This window comes from Rhinolophus sinicus, chromosome 9 (assembly GCF_057876585.1).
Source record: "Rhinolophus sinicus isolate RSI-liver-muscle chromosome 9, RSI-T2T, whole genome shotgun sequence".
Lineage (NCBI taxonomy): Eukaryota > Metazoa > Chordata > Mammalia > Chiroptera > Rhinolophidae > Rhinolophus > Rhinolophus sinicus.
The window spans coordinates 5,510,003-5,537,028 of NC_142509.1; positions in this window are offsets into that span (position 1 = coordinate 5,510,003).

A 27,026-nucleotide genomic window follows, 5' to 3' on the forward strand; every position below is an offset into this window, starting at 1 on the left:
AGCTGAGGTTGAGAGGCTCTGACTACAGTGCAATATACTCCCTTGACAAGTCACAGTCAAGAAGCTTTCTTCATGTCGTCTTTCTTGCTTCCCTTAGGGTTTCCGTTCCCGTAGTCCCTCCAGGAACCATCGTGAGGGGTCAGTTCGTTACCACCTTCCATCCAAAAGGAAGGAGCAGGTATTCGGGAAGCCTGCTTCATCCACCAAGGAGTATCTTTTTCTAAGCATGCTGCTTGTTGAGCCCAGGGACTCAGAACACCACGGTCATAAATCCTACTATCAACACATGGCATTGAAGAGCAGATGGACATCAATCCATACTTTCCAGAGCAGGCCAGATAGTGGGACAGCTACATACTGAACCCCAACTTCCCATCACTGGGGAAAGTCTTCTAATGCCACTTCTGGGGAGGCCCTCTCCACCTAGTAGGAAGCCTCCTCACTCATTTTCTTTCTGAGAAGACCAGGCATCAATCATTCCTACAGAAAAACCAGACTTAGAAAATGAATAAAAGGCACAGGGCTAGGTTGAGTGACAGAAGACAACAGCAGTGCTGATGTCTGACAAAACTGTAATGACACCTCTCATAGCAGGCTCTTCAGTTAGCATCTTCTCCCCAAATACAGCAAATTACCCAGCAAGGGCAGAAAGTCTTGGCAGAATTAATAACTACCTGGAAAACAATTTCACACTAGAATAAACAGAAGAAGGAGAGAATAATAAATGCGTTACATTGTCCATTTCTTAACCTGGGCCTTGATATATATTAAAAAACAAGTCAATTATTTTCAGCAATGACAGAAATTCATCTTGTTTAGCAAAATAAGATAAAGAGGTTTGGGGGTGGAGAGCCAGCTATCTGAGGAAAGACTTCCTGAGATGATAAATATCCAGTGTCCAGCCTTCACTCAGTGCAGGCTTCTAAGGGACACATGCACCAACTTGGTTATATAGAGGAGAACAGAGGGAAAAGAAGCAGCACAGAGCATTAAAAAAGGAGAGAATATCAGTTACTAGGGAGTTATAAAATATAGAAACAAAACATTAAAAATGTAGTTATTTGTCAATAAAAGCCTCCCATCTCTCTGTTGGATTTACTCCCTGTTTTCATACTCTGTGCAGTATCTTGGAAAGGCCTTTAGCTTTCTGTGAGCAACCAGAACAGGAGACAGGAAAATGTGCTTATTTCCCAAGACAAAGCTAGGTTGCTTTTCTTCATTGTCTGCTGGATAGATAGACTTTCTGCATTGCTGCTAAACCACTCAAGAGGTGTTTCAAAGAAAACACCTTAATCCTAAAGTAAATGGGTTTTTATACCTATAGGTCTGTGACACAAATGAATAGAAACCATTTTGCCTTTGATTCCTGGGTCTTAAGTTACAGGTTCTGACAGATTCCTGGGCTTGCTGGAGTAAGATACCAGATCATGTGGCACAGGAAGTGGTCAAGTCACATTCTGGACAGTGGAGGTTTCTGGGACAAACCAGAACTGCCTTTTCTGTCTAAGATAATGGTTGCAGTCCTCCCTGGAGTATAGAGGATGTCCTTGAAAATCACTTAAGATGTCCTTACAAACTACAGAGCCTATAATTCTCTTCTGCCCTGTAATCCATGACCTTATCTACAGTATTTGCTTCCAGGGAGCTACAAGAAGAGCAGAGTGTGATGGTGCATTAAATTACTCTAAAGCATCTGGTTGGGCCTCGATGGGTAGCCTGTGACACAACCGCCAAGATATTTCAGATGCTCGCCAGCTTTACTTCCATGACTGATCAAATTCATATGTGAAAAGTGTACAAAGAAAAAATATGTCATGAGCTTCTCCAAAGTAAACATGGCTATGCAGACAAAAGCTATTTAGTTGCTCAATTACATGCTAAATTCTGTAACTGCGAAGCCCCTTTTCTTGTTCTCCACTGTACCCCCAACACCACCATAGTGTTTTTCGCATAGTAGCCACATAATCAATAGTTAGTAAATAAATGAATAAATCTGCTGTACTTGGTAACAGAGAAGTCTTCTTTTTCCCCGTCCTAACTCCCCTCATCCATCTCTCTAGCCCTTTGCTAGCCCCCAGAGCTGACCAGTGCAGAGGAAGATGATAGAGCACAGTGTCAAAGAGAAAACCACAGGCCCAAAATGTCATCACTCATGCTAACGTCCATGACACCAAACCTAGATTTAACACCTGACCTAATTGCTGTCTCCGTCACTCCTAGAAATGTAATCTTGTTCAACCAGTCTGGAATTTTTTTGGTCAATATCAGTGAAGTAATCTGTCATGAGTGTCCTCTCCATCCCCCACAGAAAGAAGAGGTAATCTCTGCAATGAAAACCTTTGCTTTTCCCTTCCCTCCAAAAGAAGATGCCCTGGTCTAAAAATACACATTTCTTTTGTTAATAGCTCCCTTGCTCCACCCTTCTTCCCATAAAACTTTACATTTTACACAACCCCTTGAGCTCCCTTCAAGTTGCTAGGTGGGATATTGTCCAATTCATGAAACTCTTCATAAAACCAGTTGGATCTCCAAGTTTACTCAGTTGAATTTTGTTCTTTTACAGCAGAGTTGGCCATTCACCTGAAGGTTCTGGATCACGGAGAAAGGCCTGTTGGGGTCTGGTCCTCCTGAAGAACATAGATTTGGGCTCTCATAAAGCTCTCCAGGGACAGGACGAAGCCCAGAGGGAAGGCTGAGGCTAGGAGTGTGGCCTATCAGGGCTTAAAAAGTGCCCTGTCCCAAGTGTACAATTCAGAGATGTGAGAGGTGCCAGATACCACGGAGAAATTCAGCCATGATGCTTAAAAGCAAGAATATCTCTGAATGATAAAAGATGCATTGTTCTTCCTTTCCAAAACCTTCTGTTAAACATTATAAAAACTTCATTAGCTTTACATATTAGGTACATTTAGCTATGTTGACATAAGAGCCTTCTAGATATGCACATGTATGCTCACCCAGAAACCTTAAATCACAATGACGAAAGAAGCTGCTCCTAGGTAGCTTATCCCAGACCCAGTCATGAATAGACTCCTAGGATCACTCAGGAGATAGGGCAACAAGTAGGGCCTGTCTCTTGTTTAGTGGAGTGGATAGAAGTCTGTATTGTACATAGAAGCAGCTGGGAAAGACTTTTTCTCAAAATGTTTCCTGTGCCAGCCTGGCACAATACCTAACATTCCTCATTATTCTTCAAATATTGATTTCATATTTTCCCTTTCCAAGTGTCTGCTACTCTCAGGGCTGGATAACCCAGAAGCCACCACATGCTGCTAACTGGCCTTACGAATTAATGCATCCATTTTCCCACTATGGGACAGCAAGCAGAAAGAGGTATCCTGCTGGAATGGAATATAGAAGAAATGTACTCTACTGTGGGAGAGAGCAGCTAGAGAAAAAGTAGTAAGGAGTACAACTCAGAAATCCAGACCGTGGAAAAGCAAGAGTTGCCAGGCCTCCATGAAATTATGGTACTGTAAAAGTACCATGGGGAAAGGAGATAGGAGAAAGGGAGTTGTGGGGGCCCCCAAAGAACCCCTCCTTTGCTGGAGCCCTCTTTCAGCTCCTTGCTTCCAGGCCTTCTTCTCTCTCTATTCACAGGGCTCACTGAGGCCCATGACCTTATCCACGCCTAGGCCTCACCCCGGGACATTTGGGAATGCTCCCATTTCCACAAGCTTCAGGGTCAGGTTGATCCCTGACTAAACTCCAGTCCCTGCTTGCTGGCCAGGCCCTGAGATTTGCCTCTGCTGAGCTAGCCTGGCTTCTCTTCCATCTGCCTATATGTTGCTGAGAGAGAGGCCATTTATCATTTTAATGTGATTCTCACCATCAGATATTAGAGACCTCTAATTTATTGGTGCTTTAGGATGGGGCACCAGGAAATCATTATCCACTGGTTCTGTGAGGCCTTTTAGCGTAACTCTCAGAGACAGCCTCAGCTAAGCCATCTGGTTTTGATGAAGCTCCTCTCCTCCCCCCTGCCCCCTCCTAGGTGGAGGGCCACCCTGACTCACCCTGTCTGTTTTGTATCCACCATCTACAAAGCTCGCCTCCTGTCTGTCACAGGGATCTGCTTCTCGTCTTCAGCTTGCACAAACACTGTGACTAAGTGTGGCTTGTCCCCTGGAGGTGCTGTGTGGTTGCACCATGGTGGCCGTCTCACTGCACACAGCACTCTGCACCTGAGGTGGTTCCCTTCCCCACCAAATTCCTCCACTGGATGAAAGCAATCTGAGACCCCACTGATCCTAGACCCCGCCTTGTGTCTGCTGACACCTGCTCCCAGCCAGGCCATGGATAAGTGGGAAAGTCCTCTGAAGTTACTACAGGGACGTATGATGTTCCCCCGTGGTCCCCAGGACCCATGGATGGGCACTGAGACTGGTAGCAACACCTCTGGTTCCCTAGGCTGGGGACAGGAGCTAGGTAAGGTGAATATAGACCCCAGGGGCTCCTGCTGGGACCACCACAACCTGGCAGGGATGGGGTGGTGTCTGACTAGGAGAGATACTGCTGTGCAAGGGAAAATGTACTAGAAGACACAAGATCTTACCACTGTTTTTCACATACTAACAATGTCATCCCCATCCTTCCAGCCCAACAAACAACTGCAAACCGTTTTCTTTCTGAGCCTCAATTTCCTGTGCTGGGCTATCCCTGCCTACCCAGTTACTACCGAGTGATTATGAGTGCTAAATTAAATACTATTATTTCTAACACTAAGTAAATGTCACCTGAGTGTTCTCAGGTTTCCCCTACATGTGAGCCCAATGAGGTCATGTGCAATTATCCAGACATTCCCTGACTCAGCAGCTCTACCTGCTATGATACTTCACCCTTAGTAGGACAATCCCTGCACCCCCATGACCTGCCAGTTCTGCCATGCTGTTCTGGGGGTCACAGTGCCCTGACATCATTTCTGCTGAGGTGAGTGAACAGCTGAGCAATAATATGTGGGAATTTCCTTCTACTGCTGCAGCTCATGATGGCAGCTCACTATGCAAAGGCATCTGTAGACTCATCTAGTTTAATCCCCGCAGTGATCCTTCCTGCCATTGTTATGCCCATTTTTACAGACACACAAAACTCAGGCTTTTGGAGGTGAAGTAACATCCCCAAGTTCTCACAGGCAGTAGGTGACAGAAACGGACTTGCACCTGGGCAGTGTGGCTGCAGGGCCTTAGACCTCTCCTGCTCTGCTGTATATGAGTATAATGTACATTCTTATTTTTCCCTCAAAATTTGGGCCAAAAAGTGTGCATTATACATGGCAAAATACGGTAAATTTGTAATCCCCTACTGTACACTGGACATTATTGGCTATTAAAGCCTGAAAGATTCCTTTAATATTCAAATGATGTAAACTTCAGAAGAAGGTAGAAGGGAGAGCTCCTTGCAAAACCATATCAAAATGATGGGCTCCTTTGCCCTCTTTGAGTCTCCAGGATGTTCATCCCTTCCCTCCCTGTCTTGAAAGTGACTGAGGGGTTGGCTTCACATGAAAAGGAAACATCCTTTTCCCATGGTAGCCAGAGGCAGCAGGGACAAAGCCTCTGTGCTCGGCACCATGGCCTTGCTGGGGCCATGGTCAGGGGCCAAGTTCAGCCCAGTGAAGCTCAGTCTCTGCAACCCCAACATGGATGCCCAACTTAGACTCTGCTTAGAAGCCACATTAGATCCACCCTCTTTGTCTCCTGGCCCTTTGCCCATTTGTTCCAGGCCTACTCTTGGCTCTGAGAGCCGACTTACAAGCATTCAAGTCAGCTTCAGGAGGACATGAGCAGACATGAGCAGACATGGGCTGGGGGGGAGGGGATGACATTGTTAGTATGTGAAAAACAGTGGTAAGATCTTGTGTCTTCTAGAACATTTTCCCTTGTGTGGCAGTATCTCTCCTAGTGCCTAGCCTTGCTGGCCTGCTTCTTGCCCATGCTTCTGGCCTGGCCCTGAGGTTTCTGGGTTGCAATGAGGTGGGCTATCTAGGAGTGCAAGAGAAATATGTATCCTGGTGATACACTGATATGTGTCCCCACTGACAACGGTCTTAAGACTTGGTTTGTATGGCTTATCAGTGTGGATGAAAAAGAGGACACATAGTAAATCTGACGAGCTCAGGGGAGGCCAGCATGGCAGGCCCTACAAACTCAGAGATTAAGATTAACCACATAGGATGGTCTGAATATAAAATTCATAACTACAAGTGGGTCCTGGCTGGTAGTCACATCCTTGACCTGTAGCTTCCTCAACAAAGGTCAATCTTTACCTTACGTGAGACTGTCTATTGTCTTTTTACATCTAAGATAATATACCCGTGGAATGTCATGGTAATCCCTTTTTCAGGACCCCTCAGGGCACAACACCGACCCCTACCATGCCCACCCCCACCCGGCACCAGAACATAAGACTACAGAACCCCTCATTGTTATCTTGTTCCCTGAATACCATCTCTATGTGTTGTAAATGTTAATGATTAACTATCCAGTACCCACCGATGTAAATAAAGTATGTGTCTCTCCATTTTACTTTTATCCAATCTCAGAGATTTCTCCACTTTGCTTTCTCCCACCCCCTTAATCTACCACCATTGGGTTTCACGTAACCCTCCTTATATCTCCTTCTTTGATTCTAGTGTATAAAAAAAGCTGCGAAACTGCCATTCTTGGGAGCATTTTCTTAATCTATTGAGATTTTGCTTCAAGGCAATTGCCATCAGTTTGGCTCAGATAAACTCATTAAACTTCTCTATAGGTTTGGACATTTATTACATCAACCTCAGGATAGTTCCCATGATCACACTTCAGTGAATGACACCCGTCAGCTCATGACGAACGCACGTATTTGACTCTGCCTCCTTTCCTGCTTCACCGGTCTGTCCCGACGATTGTACTCCCTGCATGTAAATCCCCTGCTTCAGGCTCTGCCTTCTGGGGAACAAGAGCTAAGAAATCACCCTACACTAAATGAGTTGGTATCCTGCAAGCTACTGCAGACCATAGTTCCCAATTAACTCTCACACTTCTAAAATGTCTTCTGACCTAAAATACTGATGGCATTGACCATCCACAGGTCGCCCTGAGCGAATTGATGATGCTCAGTGAACTATCCTGGATTCTGGGGCCCAGAGGATGCTGGGGCTGCCATACACTGGGCTCTTCCATTATCCCTCCCAGAATTTCTCTTCTCCATTTGGAATACTTTTCTTTGGTTCTATTCACTGACTGCCTCCTGACTACACACCTCTGTCCCTTCAGAGTATTCCATGATTATCCCTCCACCTACCTGGCTGTGCTGTTAGAGAATTGGGATCATTCTTGGCACTTCATTTTACCTGCTCATTCCTGTACCCATTCTATCACCAAGACTTGTCACTTCTTATCCACTTCTCGCCATCATCACTGCCATCTTCCTAGTCCAAACCACTATCATCTGTCCTAGATTTAACAGCTTCCAGATTCATTTTCTCCTATCAACTATTGCTTCCTCCGCAGTATTATTTTCAAAACACAATTAAAGGTACCTTGACTCTGCAGTTTCAAACTCCTTGTAGGCTTTCTGTTATTCTTAGAATTAACCCATCCTTGTTAAAAACCCAGCTTTGAACTAACTTGTCAGCCTCTCTAACCTCATGACATACCACATTTTCCTTCCCAAATGGCATGCCTGCTAGTCTTGGAATTTTGCACATGCTGTTTCCTCTGGCCAAAAGGCTTTTCCTTTCCCCCCTTTCCTTGGTGTGGCTGGTCCTACTTCTTTTTCAGTTCTCAGGGAGATATTGATTCCTCTAGAACACTATCACTGATCACCACTCCGAGTCCTTACGTCTGGGTTACACAAGGCTTTTGAATTTAACCATACTTTTTCTTCACAGTTGTATTAGTCTGGATGTTCCAGAGAAGCAGAACCAATAGAACATAAAAGAATGTTTGCTACGCATGACTGGTTCATGAAAATATGGAGGCTGACAAGTCCCACGATCTGCTGTCTGCAAGCAGGAGATCCAGGAAAACATCTGGTATAATTCCGTCTAAATCCAAAGGCTTGAGAATCAGGAGAGCCGATGATGCCAATTCTGCTTCTAGTGCAGAGAATGAGGTGAAATGTGCCAGCTCAATAATAAAGCAGATAAAATCTTTTGATTTTTGTTGTTATCTTATTCAAGCCCTCAATGGATTGAACGATGCACTTCCACATCAAGGAGAACAATCTACTAAATTAAATGAATCAAATGCTAATCTCACCTGGAAATACCCTCACAGACATACCCTACATTACTGTTTAACCAGCTATCTGGACATCCCCCGATCCAGTCAAGTTACACATAAAATTATCACAGCAGTTTTTAATGCTATTTTGAATATATTTTAATGTATGTCCCTTGATTTATTTAATGCTCCTTCCCATTATATTAGTGGCTTAATGAAAGCAGGTACATATTTATTTGTTTGGTTTATCACCTGAACCATAGAAAGCACACAATAAATAACATATACATGATGCATTGATTAATTAATAAATACTTTACAGCAGTGCTCCCCAAAAGTGTGGGCCATGGACTAATACTGATCCATGAACTAATTGTTACTAATCTGCGAAGAAATACGTATGGAAATTAAGAGCAAGTGTTCAGACATTTTGCAGCAATTTGAGAGATTAATTTTATGCTTGTTGAATCTAATAATAGCATAAAGCAGTTTTCATTTTATGTGTAATTTTTCTGGTAATTTATTTCTATTCTATTTTACAAAAGTATCAATCTACAACAAAACCTTCTTTCTCCACAGACAGTGTGAGAAGCACTAACTTTAAAATATTGTTATTATTTTAATAATAATATAAGTAATAAAATTAAGACAATTTTGAAATAATCAAATAAATATTTGTAAAATAATGATGATCATGATAATCCCCATGATAATAATAAAATAAATAGATAAGGGCTAGAAAACAAAACAACTTGATTAATTTGAAGTACATGTGTGAGTACAAGTCTAGAGAAAAGTCTGATAGCAACTTTTTTAAAGAAAAATCATTTTGCTGTTCTAAGAATATACATAAACACTATTATAAAAATTTGCTTGCATAACATGGTATCAGAAAAGTTTCTCCTACATGAAGAGATGGTATTTTTCCATTTGAAAAATACTGAGATACATAAATTTCAGTTTTTCCCTTTTGTTGCATCGCCCAGAAAGTTGGTATTATGGTTATTACTTAATTCTAATATCTCCGTTGGCTTTTAAAATTGATATGTTTATTTTATTTTTATTTTTATAATGCAGTTTTAAATTTCACTAAGGATTCATTGCATCTGTGTACTTAACTTTTTTACTCTTAAATTAACACATTTATTGCCATCTTACAAAGATATAATTCATGTACCAAATATTCACCCTTTTAAAGTGTGCAAGACAATGGCTATAATATATTCAGAGAGTGTGCAACCATCACTACCATCTAATTTTAGAACATTTTTATTACACCAAAAACAAACTTTATAACCTCGCTTCACATTTACCCCTCCCCCTAGACCCTGGTAATCACTAATCAGCTTTCTGTTTGTATGGATTTTGCTGAGTATTCTGGAAATTTCATATTCATTGACTCCTACAATATGTAGTCTTTTATAACTTATTTCTTTGATTTAGCATGTTTTTAATGTTCATTTAGGTTGTAACGTGTATCAGTACTTCATTAATTTTATTACTGAATAATATTCTATTGTATGGATAGACCACAATTTATATATCTATTCATCACTTATTGTACATTTGAGTTGATTCCACTTTTGGGTTATGGAAGGAACATCGATGTACAAATTTCCATTTAAATATATATTTACTAGGAGTGCAATTGCTGAGTCACCTGGTAACTCTACATACTTAGGATATTATTCACTGTATGCCCTATGCTTTACATTATTTCTCTGTGACTTATTTTATAACTGGAAGTCTGTATGCCTCAATCCCCTTCCCCTTTTCTGCCTGATCCTTCCCCTACCCATCCCCTCTGGCAATCATCAGTTTGCTGCCTGTATCTATGAATTTCTTTCTGTTTCATTTTGTTTGTTCATATGTTTTGTTCTTCTTTGTTTTATAGATTTCACATGTAAGTTAAATAATAAGGTATTTGTTTTTCTCTGTCTAAGTTACTTTACTTAACAAAATACTCTCTAGGTCATCCATGTTGTTGCAAGAATTTATTCTTTTTTACGGTTGAGGAATATTCTATTATAATATATGTTCAGTTCCATACCTTGGCTATTATAAGCAATCATGCAATAGACATAGTGGTGCATACATCTTTTGAATTATTGTTTTCATTTTCTTCAGATAAATACTGAGAAGTGCAAATGCTGTGTCATATTTTAAATTTTTGAGGAATCTGCATACCATTTAACATAGTGGCTGCAATAATTTACAATCCCACCAACAATACAGAAGTGTTTCCTTCTCTCCACATCCTCACCAGCCCTTGTTATTTGTTGAATTTTTAATTATAGCCACCCAAACAGGTGTGAGATAGTATCTCATTCAGGTTTTGATTTGCATTTCCATGATGATTAGTGATGTTGAGGATATCATTGTCTTGTTCCTGATCTTAAGAAAAACACTTTTAGCTTTTCACTGTTGATTATGATGTTAGTTGTGGGTTTATTATGTTGAAGTATGTTCCCTCTATTCCTTTTGCTGAGAGTTTTTTTTTTTTTCAATCATAAATGCATGCTGCCTTTTGACAAATATTTTTCTGCATTTGTTGATATAATCATATGATTTTTATCCTTCATTTTGTTTATGTGGTTATGACATTAATTAATTTGTGGATATTGAACCAACCTTGCACCTCAGGAATAAGTTGCACTTGATCATGGTGTATGATCTTTTTAATGTATTGCTGAATTTGGTTTGCTAATATTTTGTTGAAGATTTTTGCATCCGTGTTCATCAGGGATATCGGTCTATACTTTTCTTTTTCTGTAGTGTCTTTTTCTGGTTTTGGAATGAAGGTAATGGTGGCCTTGTAAAATGAGCTTGGGAGCCTTCCTTCCTCTTGAATTCTTTGGAATAGCTTGAGAAGAATATATTAATTCTTTGAATGTTTAGGAAAATTCACCTGTAAAACCATCTCGTCCATGACTTTTGTTTCTGGTAAGTTTTTTTGATTACTGATTCGATTTTGTAAGTAGGAATAGGTCTGTTCATATTTTCTGTTTCTTCTTGATTTAGTCCTGAAGACTGTGTGTAGGAATTTATCTATTTCTTCCAGATTGTGCAATTTGTTGCTGTATACAGTTGTTCATAATATTTTCTTATAATTCTTTCTATTTCTGTGGTGTTAGTCGTTTTTTCTCCCTTTCATTTCTGATTTTATTTATTTGGATACTCTCTTTTTTTCTTGTGAGTCTGGTTAAAGATTTATCAATTTTGTTTGTCTTTTCAAAGAACAAGATCTTAGTTTCATTGTTCATTTGTAATTTTTTTAGACTCTATATTTTATATTTCTTCTCTGATCTTTATTATTTCCTTCCTTGTACTCACTTTGGACTTTGTTAGCTGTTCTTTTTCTAGTTCTTTTAGGTATGGTGTTAAGTTGTTTATTTGAAATTTTTCTTGTTTCTTGAGGTAGGCCTGTATTGCATTGAATTTCCCTCAGGACTGCTTTCACTGTGTCCCATAGATTTTGGGTCGTTGTATTTTTTGTTTTCATTTGTCTAAAGGTATCTTTTAATTTCTTCCTTGATCTTGTTGTTAATTTACTCATTGTTATCATGACATTTAGCCTCCATATATATATATATATATATATATATATATATATATATATATATATATATATATATATATATATATATTTGTAATTTATTTAGTTTCATACCACTGTGGTTGAAGAAGATGCCTGGTATGATTTCAATCATCTTAAAGTTATTGAGGCTTGTTTTGTGTCTTGACATGTGGTCTATCTTAGAAAATGTTCCATGTACACCTGTAAAGAATGTATATCCTGCTGCTTTGTGGTGAAATGCTCTAAAATATCAATTAAATCCATCTGCTATAATGTGTCATTTAACGCTGCTATTGCTTTGTTGATTTTCTGTCTGGAATCTCTACCCCATTATGTCAATGGGGTGTTAAAGTGCCCTACTATGACTGTATTACTGTCAATTTTTCCTTTTATGTTGTTTAATATTTGCTATATGTATACAGGTGCTCCTATGTTGGGTGCATAAATGTTTAGAAGGGTTATATCCTCTTTTTGAATTGAATCCTTTATCATTATGAAACGTCCTTCTTTGTCTCTTATTTCAGTCTTTGTTTTAAAGTCTGTTTTGTCTAAGTATTGTTACCAGCCTTTTTTTCCATTCTATTTGCATAAAATATATTTTTCCATACCTTTACTTTCAGTCTGTGGGTGTTTTTTGATCTGAAGTGAGTCTTTTGTAAACAGCATATGTAAGGGTCTTACTTTCTTATCCATTCAGCCCTCCTATGTCTTTTGATTGGAGAATTTAATCAATTTATAATTAAAATCATTATTGATAGGTATGTAGTAATTGCCATTGTATTATTCATATTTATGTTCCTTCCCTGCTCCCCCTCCTTCTTCTTAAAGAAGTCCCTTTGACATTTCTTGTAATACGTGTTCGGTGGTAAAAACTCCTTTAGCTTTTTCTTCTCTGGGAAGCTCTATATGTCTCCTTCAATTTTGAATGATAGCCTTGCTGAGTAGAGTAGCGTTGATTGTAGGTCCTTACTTTTCATCACTTTGACTATTCATGCCAATCCCTACTTACCTGCAAAATTTCTGTTGAGTAATCAGCTGACACTTTTATAACAGATCCCTTGTAGGTAACTAACTACTTTTCTCTTGCTGCTTTTAAGATTCTCTCTTTCTTTAACCTTAGGCATTTTAATTATGATGTGTCTTGGTGTGTGCATGTTTGGGTTCATCTTGTTTGGGACACTCTGTGCTCCCTGGATTTGTATGTCTATTTCCTTTGCAAGGTTAGGGAAGTTTTCCGTCATTATTTCTTCAAATAGATTCTTAATTCCTTGTTCTCTCTCTTCTTCTGGTAACTCTATGATGTGAATATGGTTATGCTTGATGTTGTCTCAGAGGTCCCTTAAACTATCATCAGTTTTTGAAATTCTTTTGTGGTTGTGTATGTTTTTTCATTGGCTATTTTCTGCTACCTTCTCTTCTAAAACACTGATTCAATCCTCTGCTTCATTGAATCTGCTGGTGGTTCAATCTAGTGTATTCTTCACTTCAGTTATTGTATTTTTCAATTCTGACTCATTCTTTTTCATGATTTCTATGTCTTTTTTTATGCTTACTATCTCTTTGTTGAAATTATCACTAACTTCTTAAGCACCTTTAAAAACAGTGTTTTGAACTCTATATCTGGTAGGTTGCTTGCTTCCATTTCATTTAGTCCTTTTTCCGAAATTATCTCCTGTTTTTTCATTTGGGACATGATTTTTTTGTTGGTTTGTTTCTATTTGTTTGTTTGTTTGTTTGTTTTCATTAGGCTGCCTCTTTGTGTTTGTTTCTATGTATCAGGTAGATCTTCTACAGCTCTTAATCTTGGCAAAGTGGCCTTATATAATATGCGTCCTGTTTGTCCAAGTGTCACAGTCTCCTTGATCACCTGAGACACATACTCCAAGTGTGTCCCTTGTGTGTGCTCTCCTGTTGTAGTTGAGACTTGATTGCTGTTGACATGTTAGTAGGTAGGATTGACCCTCAGGCTGACTGGCTGTGAGAACTGGCCATGACCACAGTGTATGAGTTGCTATGCAGGGCTGACCCCACTGAACAGGATACACCCCAGCATGCTCTGGTGCTTGCTGAGATCACCCTTTGGGCATGACACTTGCAGGGCTAATTGGATGGTATTCTGTTGTGGTTTGAAGCTGGCCACTGGGTGTGTTAGTTCTCGGGCCTCTTGGAATGGCTCTGATGCAGGTCAAGGTCAGCTACTGCCCTGTGACTTGTCCAAGGCTACCTGATAGGAGCTACAAAGTTATCCGCAGTTGGTAACTGCCTGTGCTGGACCTGCAGGTGCATGGAAGAGGACAGAACTGGGATCTGAGGGCAGCCATTACTAATACTGGGCCTGGTGCAGCTCAGCAAAAGGCACTCTGAGGTCTGTGGCCATCTTCCAGCTGTCCATAAGGTTCAGCTGCTGGTAGAGCCTCTGATGTTATGGGAGCTGAATGGGACAGTTTCCCAGTGAGTCACCAGATTGGGGTAAGTGATGTTTAATAGGTTAACGCAGATTCAGATTTAACACCAGCTCTGAGCCTGGGGCCAGTCTACAAAAGACTCAGAGCACACTGACAATGCCCGCCACCCGCCTGGGGCATGCGGACCCCAAAAGTTGTTCAAGAAATATTGTACTGCAGGCCAACACTGGCTGCCTCCTGGCCACCAAAGCAGCCTCTGGTGCCAGTGTGTGAGTTAGGTGGGGCAGGGTCCCAGGAAGTCACCAGGGTGGAGTGAGTGTAGTTCACCAGGATAATGAAAATTCAGATTTGGCTGTGTAGGGGAAGGGCTCAATACAGGAAATATGGCATCTGCCCACTGGCTGTGGGAGGAGGGTTCAACACAATGGCAATGGCAGCTATCCCTCCAGCCTTCATTCTGAATCCACACAACTCAGTCTCTTCCCATGTGTCTCTGTCACCTCCTGAACTACAGTCTCTCCACTAGAACATAGGGTGAATGCCTGGGAGTGAGAGAGTCTGTGTGCAGGCCTTTTTAGGGGATGTGTGGTTTTCCAGCTGTCATACATCTCACTGGGGTAGACAGGATCCCCACCGATTTTCATAGCCAGATGTTGTGGGGGTTCATCCTCTCAATACCAGTTTTCTGGGCTGGGGAGCCCAGTGTGGGGCTGAGACCTCTTACTTTTCAGGGAGGCCCTCTGCAGCTGAGATATCTTTCCAATTCTCGATTGCCACAGGTGGTTGTGTAGCCAGCCCATTTCACATCTTTGCCTCCCTACCAGTGTTAATTTAAGTTGTCTTCTTCTTTATATCCTTAGTTATAGGACTAGTATTCAGCTACTCTTCGGATGGTTCTTCAGGTTGAGTTTTCTATAATTTAGTTGCAATTTTAATGTGGACACTCAATGAGGCAAGCACAGCGTTTACCTACTCCACTATCTTTACTGGATGTTGGAGCATTTTAAAGCCTACTATGGATATCTCATTCCCCTGGTCTTCCTTATAAGTCTTTTTATAGGGGTGAGGGGGGCACCTTTTTATTTGCCCCAACTTGTATTATTTCTTCAGGAAGCTATGATGTTCAACAATTGCTACTGATTGTTCTGGGAATAAGAATTCCCAAAAATGCCCTGGGGATAAGAATTTTCTCACTGAGAAAGCTCTCAGGTCAAATGATAAGAACTATGAATGAACTTTTCTAAGGCACTGCTAGGTAGGTCAGATATTGACAATTATTGAGATGTAGGTTTTCCAGGAACTCCAAACCCAAAGGCTAGTGGATGCAAGGGTGATGATCATTAAGGCTACCACAGAGCTGGACAGAGGAAGAGGAAAAGAGTATTTTAAAATGCCACAAAGCTGACTGTTCTTACAAATATTTGGGTATTTTAATTGAATAAACACCTCAGATTTTGTCAAGCCTCTGGCTACTTTTCAGAGTTCTTATAAAGCTGACTTTTGCAACTTTTTATCAATATTCTCATTGCTTTTACAGAGGAGCAGACTTTTGAAGTACTTATTCTGCCGTTCTAAAAGTACAGAGTGTGTATTTAATTTTTTGTTTAAATTTTTACTGTAAGAAAATGATATAATATTTATTTTAACCATTTGTAAGTGTATAATTCAGTGGCACTAAATACATTCCCAATGCTGTATAACCATCACCACTAACTATACCCAAATATGTATTTTATCACTGTCAATATAAACTGTACTCATTAAACAATAACTTCCCTTCTTCCCTCCCCATAGCCCTTGTTAACCCCTATTCTATTTTCTGTCTATATTGTTGCCTATTCTAGGTACCTCATATAAGTGGAGTCATACAATAATTTTTCTTCTGTGTTTGGCCTATTTCACTTCCCGTAAGGTTTTCAAGGCCCATCCAAGTTGTAGCATATATCAAAATCTCATTCTTATTTTATGGCTGAATAATATTCCATTGTATGTACATAACACATTCTGTTTATCCATTGGTCTGTTGATGGACACTTGTGTTTTTCCTACCTTTTTGCTATAGTAAATAATGCTGCAATAAACATTAATGTACAAATATCTTAGTCTATGCTTTCAATTCATTTACATATATGCTTAGTAGTGATATTGCTGAGTCAAGTGGTAATTTTTTGAGAAACTGCCAATCTCTTTTCCACAGTGGTTGTACTATTTTACCTGTCCACTAGCAATGTTTCATTATTGTATTTTTTCCACTTTTTCTCAAACACTTGTTATTTTTCCTTTTTTGAAAAATATTATGTCCACCCCAGTACATACAGCATGGTATCTCATTGTGGTTTGGAGTTACATTTCCCTAATGATTAATCATGTTGAGTATCTTTTCATGTGCTTATCGTCAATTGTATATCTTCTTTGGAGAAAGGTCTGTTCAACCCCCTGCACATTTTTGAACTGGTTTGGTTTTTGTTGTTGTTTTTGTTAAGTTGTAGGAGTTCCTTATATGTTCTAAATATTAAGCCTTATCAGATATATGATTAACAAGTGATTTGCATTTTGTAGGTTGTCTTTTCATTTTCTTGATAATGTCATTGGATCCAAAAAAATTCTTAATTTTAGTGAAGTCCAAATTATCTATATCTTCTTTTGTTTCCCAGACTGTTGGTACCATATCCATGAATTCATTGCCAAATATAATATTATAAAGATTTCCCACAATGGTTTCTTCTTAGAGTTTTATTATAGTATTACCTGTTAAGTTTGGATCTTTCACCTATTTTGAGTTAATTTTTTGTATATGGTATAGGAAAAGGATCAACTTTATTCTTTTACATGTTTATGTACAGTTTTTCAAGCACTATTGAAAGCACTGTCCTTCCTCATTGAATAATCTTGGCATCCTTGTTAAAACTCAGTGGACCATATATGTTAGGGTTTATTTCTGGGATCTTTATTCTACTCCATTTTTATATGTTTGCTCTTATGCCAGTGCCATGTTGTTTTAAATACTGTGGCTTCATAGTAAATTTTGCAGTTGAGAAGTGTGAGTTTAACTTTATTATTCTTTTGGAAGATTGTTTTGCTTATTCAAAATCCTTTGTAATTAACATGAATTGAAAGATTGACTTTCTCATTCCTGTGAAAAGGCTATTAGATTTTTGTTAAAGGTTATGATGAATGTGTAGATCACTTTGAGTAGCATTGACATGTTAACACTCACAAGTCTTCCTATCTATGAAGATGAGATGCATTTTCATTTGTTTGTGTCTTCTTTAATTTATTGTTTAGTAATGTTTTATGTTTTACAGTGTATAAGTCTTTTACTTCCTTGGTTAGGTTTATTCTTATGTATTTGGTTCTTTTAGATTTTATTATAACTAGAATTACTTTCTTACTTTCCTTTTTGGATTGTTCAATCGTGATGCAGCGAAACATAGCTTATTTTTATGTGTTGATCTTGTACCTTGTAAGTTTGTAGAATTTGTTTATTAACTGTAGTAGTTTACCATGGAGTCTTGGAATGTTCCAGTCTATAGGAAAATGTCGTCTGTGAATAGAGATAGTTTTACATCTTCCTTTGTAATTTTTCTTTTTATTTCTTTTCTGTCCAATAGCTCTGGCTAGAACTTTCACTACAATGTTAAAAAGCAACAATGAGGTTGGCATCCTCGTGTCTTTGAATATAGCATGAGTCTCTTATTGACAGTATATTGTTGTATAGTGTGTTTTTATCCAGTCTTCCAATCTCTGTCTTTTTATTAGAGATTTAATCAATTTACATTTGAATAATTGCTGATAAAAAAGAAAATAGCTTTTAATCGTGTTGACTATTTTGTTCTAATCCCTCTGGCTTGCAAAATTTCTGTTGAGAAATCATCTGACTGTCTTATGGGAGCTCCCTTATAAGTTACTAGTTGCCTTTTTCTTGCTGCTTTTAGGATTCTCTCTTTGTCTTTAACCTTTGCCATTTTAACTATAATGTGTCTTGGTGTGGACCTGTTTGGGTTTATCCTGGTTGGAACTCTCTGCACTTCCTGGGCTTGTATGTTAGTTTCCTTCATCAGGTTAGGGAAGTTTTCAGACATTATTACTTCAAATATGTTCTCAATCCCTTGCTTCCTCTCTTCACCTTTTGGTATTCCTATGATGTGAATGTTGTTGCGCTTGATGTTATCCCATAGGTCTCTTAAACCATCTTCATTGTTTTTTATTCTTTTTTCTTTCTGTTTTTCTGTTTGGGTGATCTCTGCTAACTTGTCTTCTATGTCGCTGATTCAATTCTCTACTTCATCTAACCTGATCTTAATTCCTTTAAGTGAGTTCTTTATTTCAGTAATTGCGTTCTTTAGTTCTAACTGGTTGTTCATTATGATTTCTCTATCCTTCTTTATGTCATCTCTAAGCTCCTTAAACATTCTTATCATCAGTGTTCTGAACTCTGTCTCTGATAGGTTGGTTACCTCTGTTTCATTTGGTTCCATTTCTTCTGTTCTTTTATTTGGGACATGTTTCTTTGTTTCCCCATTCTGGCTGACTCTCTGTGTTTGCTTCGATGTATTAAGTAGATCCCCTAGAGTTCTTAGTTCTTGCTGGGTTATCTTATGTAGTTTGTGTCCTTTATATTTGACTTGCACTACTTCCTTCTTCTCCTCTGTGTGTGCTCCAAAGGTGACTCTTGTGTTGGTTATATTGTCCTGTTAAAGAAGATCTTTAATTGCTTTTCACTTGTGAGTAGGTGGTGTTAACTCCTGATGGCTAATCCCTGGGAGTGCCTCCACAGTTGTAATTGCCCTGCCCTAGGCAGGCCAGAAAGGGTGGGGGCTGGGGATGGAGGGGTCTTCTCTCTCCCAGCCTAGCGTGTCACACTCTTCCTGCAGGCCAGAAAAGGTGGAGGCTGGGGGTGGAGGGGTCTCTTCTCTCCTAGCCCCAAAATCACACTCTTCCCACCCTCTTCCCTGGGTCAGAGCTGCACGCCAGTCTTCCCAGAGCCTGAGCAGTAAGGCTCCTCTGTAATCTGACACTACTCCTCAGTTCAGGGGCCAGTTTAAGTCTCTGGATGGGCGGGGGTAGGATTGGAAGAGCGGGGTTGGGGGGAGGGGCCCCGGTATGGAATTTGTGTCCTTTGTCCAACCTAAGGCCCAACTGGATGTCTCAGTGGAGGTTATTGCCTCAAATGCTGGATATGCTACCCCCTCAGCGGGAGAGATCAGCTGTGGGATGCAGGGAAGGAGCCCACCTTCTGGTTTTTGTGTTCTCTGCTCCATCCTGGGCTCCTCTGCATCTCTGCAGCTGCGGATGCTGGCCGCGTTTTCACCACCTCAGATGCAGGCTGGTCTCCACTCCGCTCCCTTCCCTCTTCCCCTGCTCTCCCAATTTGCCCACCTTCAAGTAATCCTTGCACGAGTCTCTTAGCTGTTCTGTGTGATGAGCAGAGAGTCCTTTGATGGGTTATAGATGTCCCATTTGTGATAAGATCCGGTGGAGAACTCAGAAAGTGTGCCCTACTGCCACCATTCCTGTGACATCACTCTCCTGGCATCTTTTTAGGAAAACAAAGAGTAGGGGGAGAGAAGATTAAGGTTGAGGAGAGAGACATGAAGCTCTGACTGTTGCAGTGAATGTTCGTCTGAGCTTCCTGCAGTGTCCCAGGAGTTGACTAGATGCCCAAGGGAGATGTATGAAGTACAAAAGTCACTAGTTGGCAACCGGTTTTCCAGCCTGACAAAGACCCCAGGCACTGGCACAGATGCCCTAAAGCTCTCAGTCTTGAGGGACCCACATAGATTTAGACATCTGATATCTCAAAGAGACCAGATAAAACTGATGATCAGTGGCCAGAAGGTCCTTCCCAGTGCTTTGTCATAAAATACACCATGGGAATTTAGCCCAGTTTGGAGGAATCATGAAAACAAATCATGTCAAAATTTTTACCATCCAAGTTGGAGGGGACTGAGAGCAGAAATTAAAGTGATTTAAAGAAACAAAAAATGCTAAGTTTCTTGTCATCTTAGTACAAGTTTCATGTCACTAACTTAATATTGATGGGAACACCTTATATGTGTTAGCTCAGCCTAACACTATACTATTCTAGAGCATTTTTACATTATTTCAGTGATCTTCCTTTACTAGACTCTAAATGGATGAGGGAATTTGCCTGTTTTAGACCCAGATATTCTGACTGCACATTTCATGCTTTTCATGCTAAGATAGGTGGATGAGGAAGCCACTGTGTGGGATTCTCTGATGACAATAGAGTTGTGCCTGAGCTTGTGGGAGGGCAGTTGAAGGGGTACAATGTGAGCTAGGGCTAAGAATGTGTTTATTAGTCAGAGTTCTCCAGAGTAACAGAACCTATAGGATATATAAATATATAAATATAAAAGTATATATATATATTTATATATTTATATATATATATATATATATATATATATATTTATATATATTATAAATATAAAAGTATATATATATTTATATATTTATATATATATATATATTTATATATATTATAAATATATATATATATATATTTAGAGAGAGAGAGAGAGAGAGAGAGAGAGAGAGAAAGTTAAAAATGTATACACATTTTAAGGAAAAAGCTATCAGAATTGTAATACTCAATGTATAATGATAACAAAAGATAAATACAAGTCACGTTTGACGTCTGCAATTACAAGAGGTGCTCAAAGTGCTTACCATCAATGTCCAGACACTTCTGATTATGGAAAACTACTGCTTGAGCAACGTTGACCAAAGTGTCCATAAGGAATTATCTTGCAGGATTATAGAGGGTGAGAAGTCCCAAGATCTGTAGTTAGCAAGCTGGAGACCCAGGAAAGCTGATGGTGTAGTTCTAGTCTAAGTCTGAAGGCCTGAGAACTAGTACAGCAATGGTATAGTTTCAGTCCAAAGGCTGGCAGTCTCAACATCCAGGAGGTACTGATGTTTCAGTTGAAGCATAAAGGCAGGAAAAGACTGAAGTCCCAGCTCAAGGCAGTAAGGCAGGAGAAGTTTCCTCTTATTTGTTAGAGGGTCAGCCTTTTTTTCTCTTTAGGCTTCAACTGCCTGGATGAGACCCACCCACACGAGGGAGGGCAATCTGTTTTACTTAGTCTCCCAATTCAAATGTTAACCTCTTCCAAAAGCCCCGAAATAATGTTTGACTAAATATATGGGAGCCCCATGGACCAGTCAAGTTGGCACATAGAATTAAACATCACAGGGTGGCATCTATAGCATTCCATACCTACCTAGTGCCTGACACATGGTAGGCATCACCAGGACACAAATGACACACACATGCTAGGTAGGTATTTGCCCTGAAAGAAAGCTACAACATTTAATTTCTACAGCAAATATTCTCTGAGACTAAGCTGGTGTCATATTAATGTAGAAGTCAAAATAACAGACAGGAATAACATACCTGTTAAATTTAATCAGAGGTTACCTAATCATCTCAGAGCATTTACCCTAGTCCTACAGATTTTCAAGAAAGACAAATACATAAAAAATTTTCTCCAGGATAATTTCTAGTGTATAACAATGCTATGGCAAATATGATTTCTGAAATCCATATGAAATAAGGGTACTATAACAATGTTGTCTACTACTAAGAATTGAAAGAAACCAAGGTATACTCAACTATGGAAATGCATGAATAAAATGTGGTGGATTCACATTTAGAAATACAACACAGTAATTACAGATGATTAACTATGTGTATACTCAGCAACATGAGTAAGAATGAGATAAAAAACAAAAGCAAAAGACAAAACATGATCCACAGGATAGCGCTGCTGAGGAATAACAACACAGACAGAGTGACATTAGTTAGCAATATGACGGACTAGGAAGCTCCAAGCCCTTGTTCCCCCATAGAACCATTACATGATTAAATAGAGACTGGCTGAAATAACTTTATAGGAGTTTTGGAAATCAGTCAAATATCTATAGCAACTATGAGAATACCCAATCAAGAAAAAGCCATTAAAACAGCAGAAAATGTCGTGGAATTTCTATTCATCCTTGCTCCATCCACTGTCTGGCACTTAATATGAACCACCAGCTTGGTGCCTAGTTTCTTTCTGTGAAATGGAGAGAGAAGAGGGTACATAATTTGCAACTATCTAACCTGTTAGAGGCTTAAGAGGGATGCATTTCTATGTCATGTCACCTAACTTGGAGCTCATAACAACTAAAGGTGGCACAGTTCAGATCTAATGTTAGGCAAAGCTAACATTAGGAAGCAGAGGGCACAACTTGTGGAAGCTGTCAAACTGGAGCAAAAAATTACAGATTGAGTAATACAATTGGACAGCTAAGGCCCCAAGAAGAGGCAGGGGTGAGATTCTTAGGGAAATTAAGACATTTAAAATTAGTCATATATATGGAAGAATCAGAAACACACACACACACACACACACACACACACACACACCTAGGGAAGACACATGTCTACAAAAGACCTGTGGAGACAAGTCTTCATTCAGACTAATCCCAGAGCACAGAACAAGCCTTAATAATTAGTAAAGGTCTTTCGCTGTATGGAGCCAGAGGAATATATGATCTTGAAGAGATTTGTGATTGTCTTTTGCTAATGGACAACAATATACTTATATGAAATAAGATCACAGAAGCCCAGAAAGTTTTTAAGAGGATTGTATTGATAACACTATCATCATCTTAGACTAAAAGAAACTGTCACTATTTAAAATGAAGAGTTTTTTTGGCCCATGACTTTCTAAGGGCAAGAAGCAAACTGAGAAAATTGTCCAGCTGTAAATACAGCCCATTTGTTATAAAGGGAAGGGTAGTTCAGAGGGCAGGAACAAAATGTAAGAGGGCAGAACCATAAAGGTCATCCCCAGAAAGCAGCAGAACTAGGCCCTAATTAAGGAATTAGTAGCATGTGCCTAACTGCATTTCAGAATTGCTGTGATTCTTACATTCACTCTCTTTCTGAACTGGAGTAACTATCGTGGTTATCCTATGCATGTCTGCTCCATGACTGTCTAATGGGTGTGAGGAGGACAGATAACTTGTCTGTCTAGTATTTAGGCCTTTAGATCGAGAAAAACTCTATTTGAGGAAGTATATCCAGGAGACTCATCTGCCCCTGGAACTGATTTAGATAATGATATTTGGATTTAGATAATTATATGCTTCCTCTCAGATAGTAATCTCCAGGCAGTTCTATCATAGTGCCAGATTCAAGTGAAACCATCTTGGACCCTCCAGACTTGCCCATCTTCCAGGTAAGAGCCACTAAACGACCTCAGTCAACACCACAGAAATAGAAGAATAACACAATTGAACCTTGCAGAAACTCCTAAGCCACAGAAGTATGTTACAACAAATTGATTGTTTTAAGTCGCTAAGTTTTAGGGTACTTTGTTACACAAGAATGAAAAGCCATAACACAGGCTTATATGTGTGCTATATATGATAAGACGTTTTTCATCCTGTTACAGGAGTCTTGGTTCTTCTTGCCAACACAGTGAAGAATCAAGGGTCAGCAAACTGATTAATATGCAAGCAGGGTTTATTAGTGATACGTTCTCAGGGAAGAGAATGGGCCTAGCTGAGTTGGGGGAGAGACGGAGAGAGAGAGAAAGAGGGAGAGAGAACTAGGGAGAGCTTGTGGGCCAGAGAGCTCGAAAGTCAGAGACAGCATCAGAGCCCTTGTCCTGAGGACTGGGTGGGGTGAGGGAGTTACATATTGATTTGGTGGAAAAAGTGGTGCATGCTCTTCCATGGGAGGGTGTGACCTCCTAAGATGGGTGAAGGTCTTTTAACTCAGATCTTTCCCTTTCTCTAGACCACCTGTTGTCATCTGGTGTTGTAAAAACAGATATGTGGCTGGAGGCAGTTAATCAAAGCTAGCTATGAGCTTTTTCTGTAGGGACTATGGACACCCTCCCACCCTTCCTCTTCCTCTTACACTTTCTAACTTCTACCTAACGTTTCCCCCCTCAAGCATTAGGAACCCAAATCTTTGGGGACTTTGGGGTGATGACCACTCTGGCTGCTTCCTGCTGTAAAGAGACGTTGAGGCTTCTTTGTGTTCCATCTGCTTGCCAACTATTGATTGGGGTAGGCGGAGGAAAGTGTCTCTCCATTGACCTGCGATAGGTATCTGGAGCCTGGGGTCCCAGGGGTGAATAGTTGTTCATGACGATCATTTGTAGCTTTATGGCCTCTATTCTAGAAGAGATAAATTTAGTTAATAAGTTAATTATATTAATAAGGGAGCTGCAAGGCAAGAAGTAAAGACGTGAGCCATGAATTTGAATCCCGGAAAGAGGCTGAGGTCTCGATTCTAGATGCGGATTCAAGGATGCTCTGAATGTTCTGTTGGATTTGTCCTGATTTGTTAACGTAGAAGCAACACTGTTTCTTAAGATACAAGCATGTTCCCCCAGCTGAGCCTGTAAGGAGCTCTAATGCCCTTTAATTTTGGAGGGTGACTCCAGCTAATGAGTCCAGTTATTCTTGGAGCGCCACAAGGATTTCCGCTGTTTTAGTTAATGATTCAGCCATTTTCTGTGATAGGCCGTGGTGGATAACTAGTCTATAGGAGTTGTCCTTTTTCCAGTCCATTAATACAGGAGTGTTACAAGGGGAACTAATGGGTTTAAGTAGCCCAGGAGAAAGAAACAGAAATTATAGGATGAAGTTCAGCTCTTGCCTCAAGCCTCAGATGGCACTTCTTGGGGGTGAGGGGGCTGGGGAACTGAGGGATTCTTAAGACTAATGAGGACTGGGGTAGTGTCTTTAGCCTGACAAGGAATCCCAGTGTCCCAGACCGTTGGGTCAATTTGGCTCTCCCATGTAGGGGTGAGAGTATTTAGATGGTTTTCAGTTTGCATAACTATTTGGAGGGGTGGTCGTAGGACAGGATTTTCTCCTATAACTAAACTATTTTGATCCTAACAATTGGAGAAGAACCCTCCCATGAGGGGAGTTGGGCACTCAGGGACTACAAGGAAGGAAGGAAGGAAGGAAGTGATATCCATCCCAGAGATAGCCCAAAGGAGGAATGAAGTTCTTAGTGGTGGGCTTTCCTGCCACACCCAGGACAGTGCAAGTTTGTGAGGAAAGGGGTCTGGAGAAGGTCATAGGGACAGAGTAGGTGACCCCAATCTCCAATAAAAAGCTTATTGTCTTCTTACCTGTCACATCCATGCATACCCTAGGCTCCAGCCCATGAATGGTGACCTCTTAAGGTGGAGCCAACTGGGGCAGGCAGCTTCAGTCCTGAGTTACCTTCTGCAAGGCAGTCACAGACTCAGCCTGGAAGCCCTTCAGCCCAAGGGACAGAGGGCTGACAAATGGCCTGCATGCCTGCATTTGTAGCAAGGCATTTGAGGGTGCTTATTATTAGGATACTCTTTTGCCCAATACCCCACCTCTGGGCACACATGGCACTTAGTGTCTTTTGGAGCAAGTCATGCAGGGCCTGCAGGATGTGACTGAATGTCCTGCAAGTGTGGCTAAAACTTGGGTGTGCTGGCCTCCTTCCATTCCTCCTTCTCCTGGGCCCTGGCCTGCCTTTCCTGGTTGTGGTTGTAAAAGACCACATTGGCTGTGGTCAGTATTTCATCCAAGGAAACCCCAGATCCCTGAAGAAGCTTTTGTAACTTTCTCCTAATGTCAGAAGCAGATTGAGTTAGAAATTTGTCCTTTAATATTACTTGTCCCTCATAAAACTCTAGATCTAAGTTAGTATGTTTAATGAGAGCTTCCCTCAGCCTTTCCAAGAAGGTAATAGGATTTTCATCCAGTCCCTGGCTAATGGCAGACACTTGAGAATAATTAATGGCCTTTTGAAGGCCTACTTTGAGTCGCCCTAACACAGAGTAAGGAATGGTTTCTTGCCCACTTTTGGGAATTTCTCTTGTAATCCCATTCAGGGTCCATGGGTGGGACCACTGTTTCTCCTATAGAGTATTTGTTGTCAGACAGATGTAAATTGCTAGCAAATTTTCTGGCCTCCTTAATTATCTTTTCCTGTTCGATGTCTGACAAGATTTGTCCCAGAACTATCATCACATCTTTCCAGGTCAGCTCCTATGTGTTGTAAAGTATCTATATATTTGACCACATTGTCCACATAATTCCCAAGGTCAGTTTTAATTTGCCTGAGCTCAATGAGGGAGAATGGTCTGTGTATTAGTTGGGTGCCAAATTCTCTGTTTCTATTAGGGGCAAGAATTGTTGGAGCAGCTTTAGGGGCAGGAGAAGCAGGAGCCAGTGGTTGTGCTGGGGACCCTGGGTAGTGAAGAAGGCAGTGAAAAGGCCTTCTCTGGGTTTTCTGGGGCTTGGGGTGGGGGGGAGGGGCAGTGAGCATTTGGGAATCAGTAAGCACCTCATTAGGAGGGCTAAATTCACACTTTTTACATAAATCTCTACGGTCTCTCAAATAGAAAAATACTTCTATATAAAGATTCTCTGATCATTGTCTAAGACGTTTACAAAAGAGGTTGAGTTGTAGAATTGTATTATAGTTTAGGGTCCCATTAAGAGGCCAAACCTCCCTTTCCCCTATGTGGTACGGGGGGGACCAAGCTGTGTTACAAAAAAGATTAGTTGGCCTTTTTATTAAAGTTTGAGGATCAAATTGCAAGCAACTAGAAAAGATACATCTCAAGGGGGTACTGACAGGAGTGGACTCTTTTTTCCTCATCTAGAAAAGAGAAAATACCATGTGATTCACTGGAGCAAGGCAAGTCGCCCAAGGGACGAGCAGTGGCAAGACTGCCCCTCGAGATAGTGGCAAGACTGCCCCACCCCTTTTCTGGATTTCTAGGGGTTGAGAAAAATCCTGGTAGTTCCTGTGTTCTT